This window comes from Myotis myotis, unplaced genomic scaffold (genome assembly GCF_014108235.1).
Source record: "Myotis myotis isolate mMyoMyo1 unplaced genomic scaffold, mMyoMyo1.p scaffold_m19_p_3, whole genome shotgun sequence".
In the NCBI taxonomy this organism is placed as follows: domain Eukaryota; kingdom Metazoa; phylum Chordata; class Mammalia; order Chiroptera; family Vespertilionidae; genus Myotis; species Myotis myotis.
Window position 1 is genome coordinate 132,210,631 of NW_023416335.1, and position 17,488 is coordinate 132,228,118.

Consider the following 17,488-nt stretch of genomic DNA (forward strand, 5'->3'; position numbering starts at 1 on the left):
GAAAACAAAAACTGAGCAGAGCATAGCCAACTAAATGACATAGTGTTGCAAATTGCATACACAAACACTCAGAAATAAAAGAAAACTATATTGATCAATATACAAAAAAGTCAGTATGACAAAAACATACTAGTAAAGTTAGTTGGGTGACAGAGGCTGGAAACAAGATGGCAAGGGGGAAGATGAGTCTGAAGAAGTTGGTAAGAGGAGAGGAAATATTACAAAAGAAACTTTGTAAAACTGTAGTATGAAGTTTGTATTGTTGTGCAGTGCCAGCACAGCCAAGGGTTCAGTGAGCCTGAGGAGGGGTGGTTAGGGATTAAAGAAAAGACAGACAAAGAGAATATAGCTGGGGCTGGTGGATCTCCTGTGCCTGGATGAGGCCACAGAGAAGGATCCAGCCGGCAAGATGAGGCTTTATTTTATAGTCAGAGAAAAACAAGGTAGTGGTCACCATAGTTACAATGTTCTTGTGAGTTTCACTTGTTTTGGCAGCACTTGCTGCACCTCCCACAGCCAATTAGCTGCCTAGGAAGGATCTAGGCGGGCTTGGGGGGGCATAAGGTCAAGCTTAATTATGCTAAGAGGGCTCTGCCCTCTAAGCTAGGACTTGTTTGTGGCTCTGCCACAGGTCAATCCAAGGATTAACTCTAGAGTTGCTCCCTACAATTGTTACCTGTATGAAGGGGAAGTCAGTGGAGAGTTTTAGTTTTATTCAAGGAGTGACATGCATATATCTATGTTTTTTCAGTGTTTTTTTTGTTTTGTTTTGTTTTTTTGTTTTTTGGTGGGGGAGACAAAACCATAAAACCCTTTTGCTTTTCTGTAGATGGAATGTGAGTAGACAACTTTATTTTTTTATTGTTGACAGTATTACAGATTCCCCCTCATCCCCTTTCCCTTTACTTACCTGGTGTAGACAACTTTAGAACAGAGATGTCAGTCAAGTGTTAAGAGTTATTGAGGAAAGAAATGAGGTAGCCTGGACAGAAATTGTGGCATGGGGAAGAAGAGAAGTTGATGAATTTGAGCAATTAGGATCAAAAAGATATATTTATTATGCAACTGAACTGGAGATCATTAGAAATAGCTACCTTGTGAATCATAAAAATATAAATTAACATATGGGAATGGATGAAATACATCAGCAATTATATATATAAAGATATAGATATAGATATAGATATAGATATAGATATAGATATAGATATAGATATAGATATAGATATATAAAAAAGAACTAAGGGCAGGTCTTTGAAAAATATCAACATTTAGGAAGGGCAGAAGTAAATAAAGACAGCATAAATAAGCAAACAAAAAACTAAGAGAAAAGTAATGAGTTAAGAGAAAACAATATTTCATGAAGGTGGGAGGAGGCAAGAGTGTCAGATGCAGTACTAGTTAATATGGGGGGAGGGGGCAAAACTGGGAAGTGTTCAAAGGTTTTGGCAAAAATGAGGTCATTGGTGATCTTGGGGAATAGCAGTTCCAGTGGAGTAGTGTGGGAAGAATACAGATTAGCATGGGGTTTAGGAATGAATTAGAGGTAAATAAGGAAAGACAAAACTCAAGCTACTAATGTGAAGAGGAAAATAGAAGTCATTAAGTGGAGGGGACAACTAGTGTAGACCAAGAGCTCTGCACTGATGTATGAGTCGTCAAGAATTCTGACTATGTACCCAAGAACTGTCAGTGTGAACTGGGACTTATGCTTACACATACTGTTTACCAGACACAGATTGGTACCTATTTTGCATTTAGAATGATACTTAACCCACAACAGCATGCTGACTCAGCACACTGATTCATACTTGATGGAGAGTTTCTCTCAAGTATGCATGCAAAGTGCAGTGTTAGGCTTACAGCCATTCTTCAGTAAACATAAACACGATGCAGTTAAAGGACTGGGTCTATCAATCTTGGATTGCCTATTATTTTGTGAAAATCAATTCAAGTCTTTAGTTTTCTTTGCTTATAATCCCCTCTCACCTTAATGCTGCCCCTATATTAGTGTAAGATGAGGTTATATTACTTTTGATTAGAAATAATTCAATTTAAATATATTATCCTTGGATGTTCTCTAGAATATATTATTAGAAAAATGCACACATTTTTATGACAGACCAAATCATATGGCTTTTGAAACTGCATTGAATGTATTAATAAGACATTTTCATCTTAGCACAATTTCATGCTATTGCCACCATGTTAACATAAATTATTTTTAATACAGAAAATAAATAATTATTGTCAAGGATCAAGTGAGAGTGGAATGTCCAATTTAAAATAAAAGCACTTATTTAATTACAAAATACATATTTCATAGACATATATATTAGAAAATAAATTTTAAAAATGTTGAAACCATAATAAAATAAAAAACACATAGTTAAGCTGTTCTTTAACTGATTTTAATAGTAAGAAATGCTGGAAATATAATTTATTCATATACTTACTAAGTTTTATTTTACAGGGAAAACATATTATGAAAGCTTATATAGCTCGAAGGGAATAAATAATACTTTTAATAAACAAAATTTATGAATCTCATTGGATGCTCATGCTGTCCATATTTAGGAAGAAAATTTCTAATCATAATAAAAAGAAAAAACGATAAAATAAATGAAATTGAATTTTTCTGCTTTGTTGTTAAGGACACTTAACTCACCCTTCTGTTCAGTCTTAGAAAGAAAATGTCTTGCAATTCACCAATAAATTATTGAGGCCCTGGTGAAACTTAACAATTCAGGGGGAGATTAAAAGCTCCACTCACTGAAACACAGCAAGCCTGTCACCTATCAAAGGTTGCACCTTTGGAGTCCTTGTAATAAAGGTCTGAGGAGTAATCTAATGTGCCATTAACATCAAAGTGTCTCCAGCCTACAATACTGCTTTTGCTTTAAACATGTTGAGTACCAACCAGCTGGCTTGCTTCCAGATTCTTAGTTGCTTGTGGGGTAAGCATTGAAACTTTATTATAGTTCTTTGAAAACAGACTGGCTTATAAGTGGCTTATAGAGAAAATTGTTTTTTGCAAAATATCACCTTCTTTTCTAAAACATATTTCATTCATTTGGAACAGCAAGGGAATTGGTTATGCAAAATTCCTAAAGTTATGTTATCTGTGGAAGTGGGATATTCCTTTCCCCACTGAGTGCTAGGAGTGGTATCCTTACAATATCTCAAGAAAAGAATTTTCTGAAACTCACATGGGAGGATGAGTGAGTTTCATTTGTGTGAAGTTATACCTCTATGTTTCCAAAGTCCCACTTCCCTTAATTCAGTGCTGAAAGAAGTGCAGGTAGGGATTCCGTAGAGCTAAAAGCAAAGCCAGTGTCCAGAGTTTCCTTTCCATGGTGGACTCAGGGCAGCATCAGGCTAGTTGCAGTCCATTAGTCCACTGTGTGGGGTCCACATGGCCATGAGCCACGTGGTTGAATGCAAGACCATGAGAGCCCCGCAAGTCAGGAGTCAACCAAGAGGAGCCAAGAGTGCAAGAGCGCAAGAGAGCGAGCTCCCTTGCAGTGGTCGGCAAACTGCGGCTCGCGAGCTACATGCTGCTCTTTGGCCCCTTGAGTGTGGCTCTTCCTAGCCTTAGGAGTACCCTAATTAAGTTAATAACAATGTACCTACTATATAGTTTAAGTTTAAAAAATTTGGCTCTCAAAAGAAATTTCAATCATTGTACTGTTGATATTTGGCTCTCTTGACTGATGAATTTGCCGACCACTGGGGGGATTCCATATTCCAAATCTTCCCATGATTGCAGTGGCTATTCTGGCCAATGACCTGGTCTCTGTTGTGACTGACAAGAAAGTATCTTCCCTATTTCACCCAGACTTAACTTGGCTTGTGTCAATCCCCCCACCCACCTCTGTCCAGTCCCTTCCCCTAAACAATATGTGGGGAATACACCTGGGGAGTGTTAAACTGCAGCTTCTTGGCAAAGCTGCACAAATCGCATGCCTATGATATGTGGCCTTCCCTTTGTTCTTTTCCAGTTATTCATAACTAGGTTAATCACAATGGTATCAGTTACACCACATATGATACAAGGAAGTAACTCTAAATTTAAAAATCTAGAACAGAATACCTTAGATTTCTCAGTCACTACCTGCATTACTGAGTCCCCTACTCTATTGCTGACAATTGAGGTCGTTTGTTTTTTTTTCACCTACAGTTTGTTATATCTTTTTTTATTTAACATGTAGGTAATATCATGCATTTATTTTTGTATAGGATCAGAGAGAGGTTCTTCACATAACATCAAATAACATTCCACAGGGGCCAGTGGTAGATGTTCTATATTAGTGAATGGTGTCATTACCCTCCCAAATTCACACCTCTCACTTGGGAACCTCATTATTTCCTATTATCCAGTCTATCCAATTATTTATTTTTCTTTCCTCTTTGGTATGAATAAAAACTTATTCACTGTCTCAATACCAGGTGGGCAGGGGGCCACTCTTTATTCTGCATATCAAATAGGTAGGCACTCTTCTAAACTTTGTGCATATTTTACTTCATTCATTCACACAAGTCTTCTTATGTGGGTGTAATTTTTCCCATTTATATATATAAAAGCCTAAGCAACCATTATGACTGAATGACCAGATGAATGGATGACTGGATGACTGGCCAGTAGCTATGACGCACACTGACCACCAGGGGACAGATGCTCAATACAAGAGCTGCCCTCTGGTGGTCAGTGTGCTCCCACAGCCAACCTCCTGCTGCCCCAATTGGGACTGGATGAGATGTGCCCAATTGGCCCCAATTGCTGGCCAGGCCAAGGGACCCCACCCATGCACGAATTTGTGCACTGGGCCTCTAGTGTTAATATATTCTTAAAAACCCTGAAGAGTGGAAAGAAAAATGTCCAAGAACATAATTATAGGTGGAGCAAAACCTAATTTATTCTTGTGTTTTTGTTTATTAATTATTGTATTGCTTTCCACATGGACAGCTGTAAATCTACTTTTGCCCCATGATATACATGCTTAGTAGCCTAGTCGGGGTTTAAATTAAGAGATATTGGACTCATATTTTTGCACTAAAATACTCTGCTTTACTGCTTCCCGTTCTAAATCTGACCACATTTGGAACACTTGGTGATATGACTTATGTTATTTTATTTGAAAGTAAATTTCTTTTGAGCCATTTTGTGAGTTCTTAGTGAATCAACAACAACAAAATCCAATGGCTATTGAGCTTATATTGATTTGTTAAATAAATGTGGAATTTTTAAACTGCTTCCACAAATAATCAGAGAAGTGGGACTATCTTGCAGAACTGGCAAACTTTAGCAAGTCACTTAAATGCTTTGAGCTTTGACTTGAATTTGAACACTTTTAACATCTAATATTTGCCTTTGTTAGAAGGGTATTGTTTGGGATTGAATAAATACAATTATTGTCAACTATAAATTTCTACAGAAATGCAAAAGAGTGCTAGTGTAAATGTTACCAAAATGAAAATTAGAATTTTACAGTCTCTATGAATAGGGTAACTCTAATAGAACTTCAAATACGAAATATATAAAAACCATTTAAATTACTTATCACACGTTCATAGGAAGTCAAATACACAGATTCTGAGGTTTTCAGATTTACTTAGAACATAAAAGCATTATTTATTAGCATATAGATTAAAATGATTATTGTACATACCTGGTTTCTAGGACTAGATTATTCTTTGCTTAATTAAACATTCTGCTTCATAATAACCCAGTTTCCTTTTAAATGTTACATAGGTAATTAGACAGGCAGAAGATTAGAAAGGCAGAACATAACCCACCAATTAGGTGCACATATATAATAAAGCAGACGTTTTTCATATACCCTAAGTGTATGAGAATTTACACACAAAAAAAGGAAATCAAAATATGTTTGAAGTGTCTTGCCTAAGGATAAATCATCGCTTTTAGCGTAAAAATTGCTGCCAGAAACAGTCTCTTTTTAACGATGTGGCAAATGTTATCTGGGCTACTTCTTAGCAAATAATTTGCTAAAGAGGATTTTTAGAAAGTTTCTATTAGTGGGAAAATCTGATTTATACTTTTTATAGAGTTCTAACACATTATATCTGATTACTAGAGCCATCAATGAGACTAAAACTTCAGGCATACGTTTTTAGTAGGTTTTTATTTCAATTTGACCAGACTCTTCTACCACCTCAACTGCAGTAGGCACCCATTATGGCTCATGATTGTTGACCCTTAAAAAAATGCGGTATGGGAGAGGATGACCCGATCATAATGTAATGGAAATTACTTTTCTTATTTGGCACATAAATTAGGAGAAAAGAAAAAAAAATGGGGGAGAAGGAGTGTTTGAAGTGTCCAGTCATCTGTTAAAGGTCAAATTTCCAGAGACATCTTTACTACAAATCTGGGGAAAGAAATTATTCAAAATCCTTTTCTGCATTTTGCAGTGGCACAGGTGATATTCCTCCTGTGTCGCTCAGGATTTTTTCCTTTCCGAGTGTTCCCACGTAAGCACATGAAAGCACAATTTATTGTTGTATTTTCAGTTCCTTTTCCTGATCAGAATAACAATAGTTTGGCATCTTCAGCTTCTTTGTGACAAATTCTGATTTTCTACTACATAATTAAATAACGTACACAGGACACATTTTGTTTTCTCCTGAAGATAACTAGTTGAGCTGAAATTCGTTTACACAAGCGTTATAATTTAAGTTCTAATAACATCTTTGAGTTAAAGGATGAATGAAATTGAAAAGGTCAAAACCTATTTGACTTCCTTTAAATGTCTGATAGCTTGTTTTCTTGAATTTATTCTATTTGAAATGCCAAGACATTTGCCCTTTTCATGTAGATTGTAGGGCTGTTCATTAATATTTTTTTCTGACATCTATTCATTCCAAAACAGTACAGTTAAGCATTTGTAAAAGTCAATTAAGAGATAGTTCTTACCTTCAAATAGCACACAGTCTGATGAATGGAAACCACTACTTAGAAACATGTAATAGCCACCATTTTTAGTGCCTTTTCATTCATTCAAGCACATTTATAAGGCACTTTTATTATATAGCAGGCATTGTTCTAGGATCTTGGCACACATCAGTACATAAAACCTCTAAAACTCCCTGCCCACTACCCAAAGTGAAATGTACACAATGCAATATACAGGCGATATATTATAAGGCTTTACACTTAAAATCTATATAATTTTACTAATCAATGTCACCCAATAAAATTAATAACATTGGGGGGGAAAAACTTTCCCGCACAGGGAACTTTCTTGCTAATGAGAAATAATTACAATGTTTTAGATTTTAATCAATATGATTAAATATTTTCTTCCCATGGGAATTTACCATGGCATAGGTGGATGGTGATGTAAGTTGAGGAAACATGGTCTCCTATCTACAATAAGGACAATATTTTGTATTATTAATATTGACTTCCATATATTAAGACTTCCATATAATCATATTATGCTTTTAATACTGTTTTTGCTACAAATTATATACATGCTAATATTTTGCTTATATAAGTAAAGTATAATACTACTTCCTGCTGTATAAACCAAATTAATTTTCACCACTTTCATCATAAAGCCTTTCCCTGTTTCTGACAGAAGCTATTCACTCTATCCTTAAAAACTCGTAAACCTTTAAAAAAAACTGTCTTGTAAAATGCCCATTTTGTTTCTAATTACGTACTTCCTTATACCATTACTATATTTCAAGCTACTTATAGGTAGAAACTATGTAGTAGTGATGATTCCATTAACTCTGGACTTAACACAGATCATGGCTCATACCAAATAAATATTTACTGTATTAAGTATAAGTATAATCAATCTAATTTAAAAGTTAGAATAAAGCACACACACACATGCACACAGAATATTCTTCATTCGTTGTCTCTAATCCCCAATTTGAATTTCACTGTAATTTGGAATATCATGTGTCTGTATCCACATAAATATCTAAATATTCCTCAAAACTTCCCCATACATTAGACACAAAACTATAGTTTCTGATTTCTATCACTGAACTATTTTTCCAAAAAGAAAGAAAAAAAGTCAAATTAAACTGTTTATTGTATTGATATAAATATGTTTTTAACATCATTCCTACAACTTGTTTTAAAAATATGCATTTCTAAGGTCATCTATATTTATGAATATAGACACCAACATTATTGTATGGGAGAATACAATTATCATGTATTTAATTATTATTTATAACTTTATCATTCATTTGTTTTCCAAGATATTTAAACTTCTACGGTTTTTAATATTCAGGTTTGTCATTAATACACAGATAATACCAGTTATAGTATGTGAAGCAAAATTAGAAAAAGCATCAAGCTAATTATTTTTCTCTTTTCAATCTAGATACATTTCATAATCCCACTAGACATAAGCAGCCCTAAGTTTACATTTTCTGAACAATGGCTTTGTTAATCCCAGATAATATTCCTCAGCTAGTGGATATTATTTCCCTGAGGAGTTCAGTTGACAGGCTCTGTCTGTTTAGTTTGACTTTGCTGATCATAATAAGAATTAATTCTCCTGGCTGTGGTGAATATACAAGTATTATAATGGCATACATCTAATTGCTCCTTGCTGGCTAAATGTTTTATTGTTGTTTTAAACAGGAGTCTTACATACATAAAAAGAAAACTTTAGGATTTATTGGCATAAGAAATCTGTTTCAAAAATGCAAATCCTTATTCCTTCTGTTTCAGAGAAAAAATTGGGGAGTAATAGAGTGTTTGCTCTATTCATGTGCAAACCCTGTGAATGTAATATTACATTTATTTGTTTTTTCTCTCCCCAAAAATTGGTTCTAAATACTCCCCCTAGTTAGTTGACAGCTCTAGAAACTCTTAGTGTTCAATGCTCTCTTAATTTAAGCCAAAGATATTTATTCCATTGGTTTATAGAAGTATTTTTACAAAATCATTTATTGTGTGCATTTTAGAATTCACATAAAATAGGTGTAAAAAGTCATCTTAAATAAAAATTATCTATAAAAACATTTAAAGGCAGGGCACTCAGGTACAATTTTAGGCTATTGATCTTTTTTGATCTTCCCGTTTCTATTCACATGAGCTTCCCTGAGGAAAATTTAATTGATTCCCTTTGGTTTCATCTTCCTTTTCTATTGGATTTATTTTTCCTTGTCTGTGAGACAGTCAGTAGATAGAAGTGATGGATGTGAATGTGCAGTTTTCAGAGAAAACTGGAGCCACGTGGCTCAGAGAAGGGTCCATGTGTTATTCATCCTTTGTATTCCTAACATCTAACACAGTGCTTGACGCGTAGTGTAGTTCAATAAATATTTGTTGAACTGAACAAGCTCTACAAGGAGGTCGTAGGCAAGATCTCCTGAAACATGTTATTGTACTTGAAGAGAGAGGCTCATGAGGAATATTAGAGTCATGAGTGAGAAACTTGGAATGTGAGCTGCTAGTCTGGGAAGTGCTTCTGGCTCACGTCTCCTGATGTACTACTACATCACTTAATTTCATTGCAAAACAGCAAAGCCAAAGTTTGTATTATATTGCTCCTTGCTCCTACCATACAAGCAAAATAATGTTTCCAAATCAGGAGAGAGAATTCTTTGGATCAGACACCTTTATTTTGGCACTGAATCTTCTCAAATAGATATACTGAGCTTTTAAAATTATAAACATTATATTTAGATGCAGACTAATGAAAAGTGCTAATTATGTAATGTTAAGTAAAAACAACCAGGATATATAGTATGATCACAACTATAGGTTGCAAATACCTCAATTTGAAAATCTTTTCCATACACATGTTAAAATACTAGAATCTGATTCCTGATAGTAGAACCTGCCATACTGAACCTATCAAAAATTCCTTTACATGAGGGGTGAAGTCACTTGAAATGTCAATTACTCTATCCTGAAGAAACTGTGCCTCAGTCCAAGATACTATACAGGAGCATTTTTGAAATCTTCTAATGAGACCTTGGGAACACATGCTAATGTTTAGAAGAGGGTGGCAGCAGCGGTGATGACCAGGACATTACATCTCCATCTAGAGGTACTATTGTGCAAGTGAATTATCCCCTGGAGAGGTGTATTTAGAGGACATCTCAGCAGCATCTTAGCTCTATTAGTGCCTGAGGCAGGCTTCAGATGCCATGCAAATGAAAAACACCATGGCATGGCAGCCTCAGAAGGTATCAAAACTATGAGCCATAGTAATAAGGGAGAAAATATTAATAGACACTAAATGGAAGCAAGACTATTTCATAAATACACTTGAGGCATTTCCTGGAGGAAAAAAAAAAGAAAACCAAGATGGAAAGTGATTGGAGAACACTTGAGATCCTAAAATGAGTAGGCAAGGGTGATCCAAAGAAAAGCATTTAGATATGTTATTTTGAGATTAGCATGATAAGAGGAAACATAAGTTATATGTTTTTATTATTTTATTTTTATTGAATTTATTGGGGTGACATCGGTTCAGAAAACCATATAGGTTTTAAGTGTATAACTCAATAGAACACCATCAGCAGACTGCATCTTGTGCCCTGTTTTATCTTTTCTATGTTGAATATGTACACAAACTCTGTGTTACAATTGCCTATTGTCTTCAGTACAATAACTAGCTGTACAGGTTCGTTGCCCAGGAGCAATGGGTTATACCATCTAAGCTAGTAGAAGTGCACTCTATGATGTCTACAGAAGATGAAGTTGCCTAATGATTCATTTCTCAGAACATATCCCCATTTTGCAGATGACTGTGTGCCTTGGGCTCCAGTAAGAACATAATTTCCTTCTTTGAACTTTTCCTCCTTTGCATATTAGTGGTAACCCTGTTTGGGTCCATGGAAGTGGATATAGTTTTTAATATTTATATTGAGTTTTCTCACTCCTTTTTAGACTTTTAAATGTAAAGTTTTAAATAATTTGACTTGTTTTAAAAACCCCTGAAGTTAAGCAACTGACTCTTTCTAGTAAGACAAAGGAAGCAATGCCTGCCTGGTGAAAGTAAGGATGCAGGAGATTTAATATGAGTGCTCAAACCTTGTCATCAAATGATTCAGAATATTTTCAGACATTTACCTTGTGTGTACATTTATATTGAGGGTTGGGATTGCGTGTGCACATGGGGAGAAGGATGGGGATTTTAAGGAAGTAGGTATTGAAGAGGTTATGTTTTATGCCCAAAACACTTCACCATCAATAATATGTTTATTTCAGAAATTGAAAGGCTTTATCTGCCATTCCTGCCAAAGTGGAAGGAAAACTCACTTTACAAAAAGAAAATAGGCAAATCTAACATAGTCACTAAGAAATAACTATGAATTTTTGAATACTTGAGTAGAATTCCAACACAATAAAGTCAACTGTGTGCAAGAGACTGTTTCAGTCTCGGATTTATTGTCCTTTATTCTTGCCTCTTTTGGAGAACCAAACCCCCTTTTTCTCCCCTCCAGCCCATTGTATGAGACTTTGATAATAATTTAATAAGAGTTTTCCAGTAGCAACTCTGTTCTACTCAGACAGAGTTCTAACCGCTGGAGATAGAGCAGAAAACAAAACAAAAGCCACTCTTGTGATGCTTTGCATTCTAGTGAACAAAGGTAAAAAATAGCAAACAAATCATTACATTAGATGATGACAAGTGTTGGAAAGAAAATAAAGCAGGATAAGGGGAGAGAATGCCAATTTTAGGTGATATGTTATATCAAGATCTCTCTAATGTGGTGACTTTTGTTCAGAGAAGTGAAAGAAGTGATATCCAAATACCAGGGTAAGAAGTCTAGGCAAAGAGAACAAATGCCTTGAGGTAGGCAATCCTGAAACAGAAGAAGGCCATTAAGGGTGTAGTGAAAAGAGCAAATGAAAGTAATAGATCAAGAAGACTAGATTGTGGTATGGATTAAAATGGTAGAAATGGAGGGATGCCTATAGTGCTTGCATTCTGGAATATTGTGTAGATACAGATTCTAGTTGAAGATTCATACTGGCCACTCCATTATTTGGTGGTTGGACAATGAGGAAGAAGTAGAAAATAAGACTAAGGACAACTATTCATTGAGAGAGGAAGAGAAAAAAAAATGCTGACATATTTAATACTGAATAAAGAAAACATGGAGACAGTGGTTAGATGTATTTAATTTCAATTAAAGTTAGAAATACAAAAAAAAAGATGTTTTGATAATTATAAAGTAGATATAATAAAAAAATACCACCTTATTTTCAGATCTTTGAAATCTTAAGCATTTTTCTGCTTAATGGATTTTACACACAGCAGTAGTAGCTTAGCAATTTTTTTCTGAATGTAACTCCAATTATGATATATTAAATTTTCTCAGTTGAATTTTCTTCAGAGTGTTGTTGCTATGAAAGCACTGAACTACAGAGCAATTAAAAATATATACCAACCAAAATAAAAGTTGAGTCTATCAAGACTGGAATAGTAAAAACAACCCCTCAGAAACATTGGATTTGACAACATACAGGTAATCGGTGGCTTTGACAGGAGTATATTCATGCTGTAAGGGGAACAAAGCTTATTTAGAGGATGTTTAAAAACAGTGGGAAAAGACGAAGTTAAATAATGAATATATTCCATTCTTTGCATGTGTGTTGTGTGTGTGTGTGCGCGCATTTGTGTGTGTGTGTGTGTGTGTGTGTGTGTGTGTGTGTGTGTGTGTATTTCTGTAAATGGGAGCAGAGAAATAGAGCACTAGTTGAAGTGAACTGTGAACTCAAAAGAGGTTCGTTGTTGAAGGGGGAGACTTTACATAATACCTATGTTTTGATGTGAACATTGCAGAAGAGAGGAAAAAGAATCACCAATAACACTAAAGAGAGAGAAACCAATGGCAAAATATATGCCCAAGACTATGTGTAAGGGGATAAAACCCAGAACATTAAGCAGAGGAGTTGAGACTTAGACACATGATCACTTCACTTTAACAGGAAGAAGACAAGTATGTAGTTGAGCATGTAGGTAGCTTGCTAGATTGGACGATTTCAGTAGAGGTGGGGGGCAGTAATCTAAAAGTTCTCATCTGTTTCATATTTTCAGTGAAATAAGAAACAATAAAATAAAGTGAGAGTAAGAAGGTAAGAAATGTAAGGAGCTTAAGGAGATAAAGATATAACTTTAAACAGAATTGAGTTATTTCCAGATATTAGGAAAGAAGGGAAATGAGCAAAGGAGTTTCTCACCAGTAAATTCAAATTCCCAGGAACCCCTCTTCATAAACTGTATTACACCCATATACATTTTTTCTTTCTTTTCAAATATATTTCATAACTGAGGTCTTTGAAATTGTTATTTTTATATTAGAACTTTTTTCAGTCTTTTTAAAATTTAGCTTTATTCTTGAAAATATTACAGATGCCCCCCCCCCATTGACACCCTCCACCCCATACCTGCCCCCTCCCCAGGCCTTCACCTCACTATTGTCTATGTCCATGAGCTATGCATATATGCATATAAATTCTTTGGTTAATCTCTTCCTTCTTCCCCTTCCCCCTGAAAAATGTCTGTTGTATGCTTCAATGTCTTTGGATGTATTTTGTTTATAGAACTATAAAACTTTTAATAATTTTTTAAATTTAATTTAAACCCCAGGAAGCCTTTTTTGTACACACCCTAAACTTGCTACTATCATAGTACTTATTACATTGTATATAATCTTTTCCTTTCTGCCAACAGACTGTGTATTCCTCACATAATGCTGATATATCTACAATAGCTGTGGGTAAACTATTGCATATTATAAAATGACACAGATCCATTGTTATATTCTGGTGATTATGTTTTGTTTTATTTTCTCCCTCCAACTATAGTTTGATTCAATGAATATTTAATTCAGTGAATGACAGCACATTTGCATAGTAAATTTGTACTTAAAAATGTATGTTGTATTTTGAATTAGAAATAATTACAAGTACTTTTATTTAATTTTCCTGTTAACATCTGCACAACGGATAGTGCAAGTTCAAAAATGCAAGTCTCCACTGTCTTATGTATAGATTTTAGGAAAAAAAAAATGAAACAAAATCTAAAAGGTGACAAAGGAATAATAATGATAATAAAATCCCCAAATCTTAAAAGTTTATTTTGAATTTAATTATTTCTGAAGAGATTAAAATTAAGCACAATTCATCTTGCAGAGGTGTGTTTTTTATGGTGTTTCATAATTAACTCAGATATGCTATTCAAACTTTGACTTCCATACAAATAGAAAGGTATAATTTAGATGGATAGAAACAGGCTTTGCAATAAAACAATGTGACAATAGAGACTTTTTTTATCTTATTTCATTCAATGACAGGAAAATGGAAAATTCTGTCACTTTTGATGGAGAACAGAATATAATGAAGTTTAGTCTTACTTGAGTCCTTTGTTTCAATTTGATTTTCAGTTAACCAAGGCTCATTGTTTAGTTTAAAAGCTAATAAATTTGGTTTTCTTATCTGCACAAAGGGATGCATTTAAAGTACCACACCTGATTTTTAAATATACTTTTGGTTTTGTATGACCTACAATATAGGTTTTATTAAATTACAACTGATTCTCTTTTACAGAGGAGACATGTATTTCTGATCTCCTTTTTCCTGTCTCAAGGAGATTTTTATTTGTTTTGTCTTGTTTTATACTGTGGATTATGCCTGTGTGATGTGTACTAGAACAGTTTCTTTGAGAATTCCTATTTCTAACATGTATGATTAATAAAAAATGTATATACAACAACATTTTTTGAACTATGTTTATTATGGATACTATTCCTAGGTGTATGAGTATATGTTTATATATACTGTTTAGCATGATGAATTATGCAAATATCTCAGTTTTATTGAAGGATCTTGCATTTTTTCATTAGAATCAGATCATTGGGTCCAAATTAAAAAAAAAAAAATTACATTTATCATTCAGCAAATATTCACTGTGCATTTACTGTGTTTCAAGAATTACTCTAGACAAAGGAAATAAAGCAATAAATAAGAAGGACAAGATTTCTACCTTGATAAAACTTTCAAGAGTTGGTAGAGATAGACTATACATAAAAATCAGAGCCCTGGTCTGTTTGGTTCAGTGGATAGAGCGTCGGCCTGCGGACTGAAGGGTCCCAGGTTCGATTCCGGTCAAGGGCATGTACCTTGGTTGCGGGCACATCCCCAGTAGGGGGTTTGCAGGATGCGGCTGGTGGATGTTTCTCATCGATGTTTCTAACTGTCTATCCCTCTCCCTTCCTCTCTGTAAAATATCAATAAAATATATTAAAAATAAATCAGAGAGTGAGGGCTCACCTGCTCGGTTCTGGCTGGACCAGCGACAGCCACCGGAGGGGTCGCGGGCTGGCGGGCCAGGGCAGCCTGTGGCAGGGAGGGGCCGCGGGCCACCGCGGGCGGGAACATCTCCCGGCACAATTTCAGCGGGAGGCTGTGGGAGCAGCTGGAGCACTTCCACGGCATGCGGCTGACAGACTCGCTCTTCCTGTGGGGGGGGTCACGCCGCACCTGCACAACCTGGCCGTGGCCATGCGCAGCCGCTACGACTCCATCCCTGTGTCCCCCTCTCTCCTCGGAGACACTTCGGACACAGCCTCCACTGGCCCTGCCCAGAGCTTAGCCAGGAAGACCAACAAGCCGGTGTTTGTCAGCTATAACCTACAACATACAGACAATATCTTCGCATTACTTGTAGAAAACGGGATCAAGGGAGAAATGGAGGCTTTTCCGGAAAAGTTCTAGCTGAGGCGGCAGTGAGGATTTCTAACTTATGTACAATATACAGTTAAATAAATGAGTTGAATTCCACTGTTTAAAAAAATCAGAGACTGACAGATATTTTGAAGAAAATAAAACAGAATAATGTGATCTGAATTGATTAGCATTGGTGACCTAAATGAGGGCTGCTGGGGAAGGTCTCTCTGTTGATTTGACCTGTTGAGAGAATGACAAACATTGTCCAGAGGAAAAGGTTCTATGCCAGGGGTGGGAGAACTTTTTGACTCGAGGGCCACAATGGGTTCTTAAACTGGACCAGAGGGCCGGAACAAAAGCATGGATGGAGTGTTTGTGTGAACTAATATAAATTCAAAGTCAACATCATTACATAAAAGGGTACGGTCTTTTTTTTTTTTTTTTTTTAGTTTTATTCATTTCAAACGGGCTGGATCCGGCCGGCGGGCCGTAGAATCTATGCAGAGGACACAATAGGAGCAAAGACACAGAAACAAGAGTAAGTTTAGAGTTACAGAAACAGATAAATTCAGTATATCTGGATTATAGCAAGATATTTTAATAGTGGTCAGAAGTGAGATCAAAGAGGTGGTAGTAAGAAAAATGTTGAAGAGCCTAGAGCCCATAGAAAAGGGGGTGCTCCATGGAGTACAATGGAAACTCAAAGAAGTATGCAACATAACCTTAATTCCTTGTTACCAAGATCACACAGACCCTCAGGTGGAGAATGGATTACATGGGCAGCTACTGGAAGCAGGAAGGCCACTTCCAATACTCTGATAGAGGGTGATGGGGACTTGAATGTACCCAGAATCATAGAGATAAAATTAAAACATGATCTAACATTTGTTTTTCTCTATCTCCACATAACTTTATTTTTCTCATTTTCAAACTGCATAAATGGGTCTTGTTTACTTTTAACTTTGATTTGAATGTGCAAAAGCCCTTTTGGGGCATGTATCATATAATCCTCCAACATGGATATGAAATATACTAGAGGCCCGGTGCACAACATTTGTGCCTGGGGGTCCCCTTCAGCCCAGCCTGCACCCTCTCCAATCCAGGACCCGTTGGAGGATGCCCAACTGCTGGAAGTCGGATATCTCTCTCACAATTCAGGACCACTGTCTCCTAACTGCTCACCTGCCTGCCTGCCTAATCACCCCTAACTGCCCTCTGCCCCTGTCCTGATCACCCCTAACTGCCTCTGCCTGCTGATTGCCCCTAGCTGCCCCCCCCCACCAGCCTGGCTGCCCCTTACTGCCCCCCTGCCAGCCTGGTCATCCCTCACTAACCCCCTGCTGGCCTTGTCACCCCACTCCGCCTGTTTGGCCATCCGTTTGGTGGTTCCGGATGTGATGGCCCCTGGCTCTTTATATATATAGATGATATTGGCACATATAACTTGAATTAATAATGCCTAGTGTCTCAATGTATTTTGTACTTTTAAATTGATTCCATAGGTGTTTTTTAAAATTAATTTGTACTAGAGAACCATTAACCACAAACTCTTCTGATGGTTGTCCTTTAAAGTTTGTTCTGTAAGTAATGGCATAACTACTACTTATAACAGTGAAAGAACACAGTGTGGTATCTATCACCCACTATTTCTTTTCACTGTGAGGTTAGAACTATTTTATTAATTGCCAAAGAGGTATTTATTTACTTGACTTACCATATGGTACCACTATGGCTTTACAACTGTGCAGTCATTTTGCCCCATATGTGTGAATCAATCAATAAACTGCAGTGGTCCCCAGGAAGGGGAGG

At 36.1% G+C, this 17,488-nt stretch overlaps 1 pseudogene; it reads left to right on the forward strand.

Moving 5' to 3' along the window:
- Positions 1-15,727, forward strand: part of LOC118650591 — a 29,371-nt pseudogene extending 13,644 nt beyond the window's left edge.
- Positions 15,728-17,488: the final 1,761 nt, after the last annotated feature.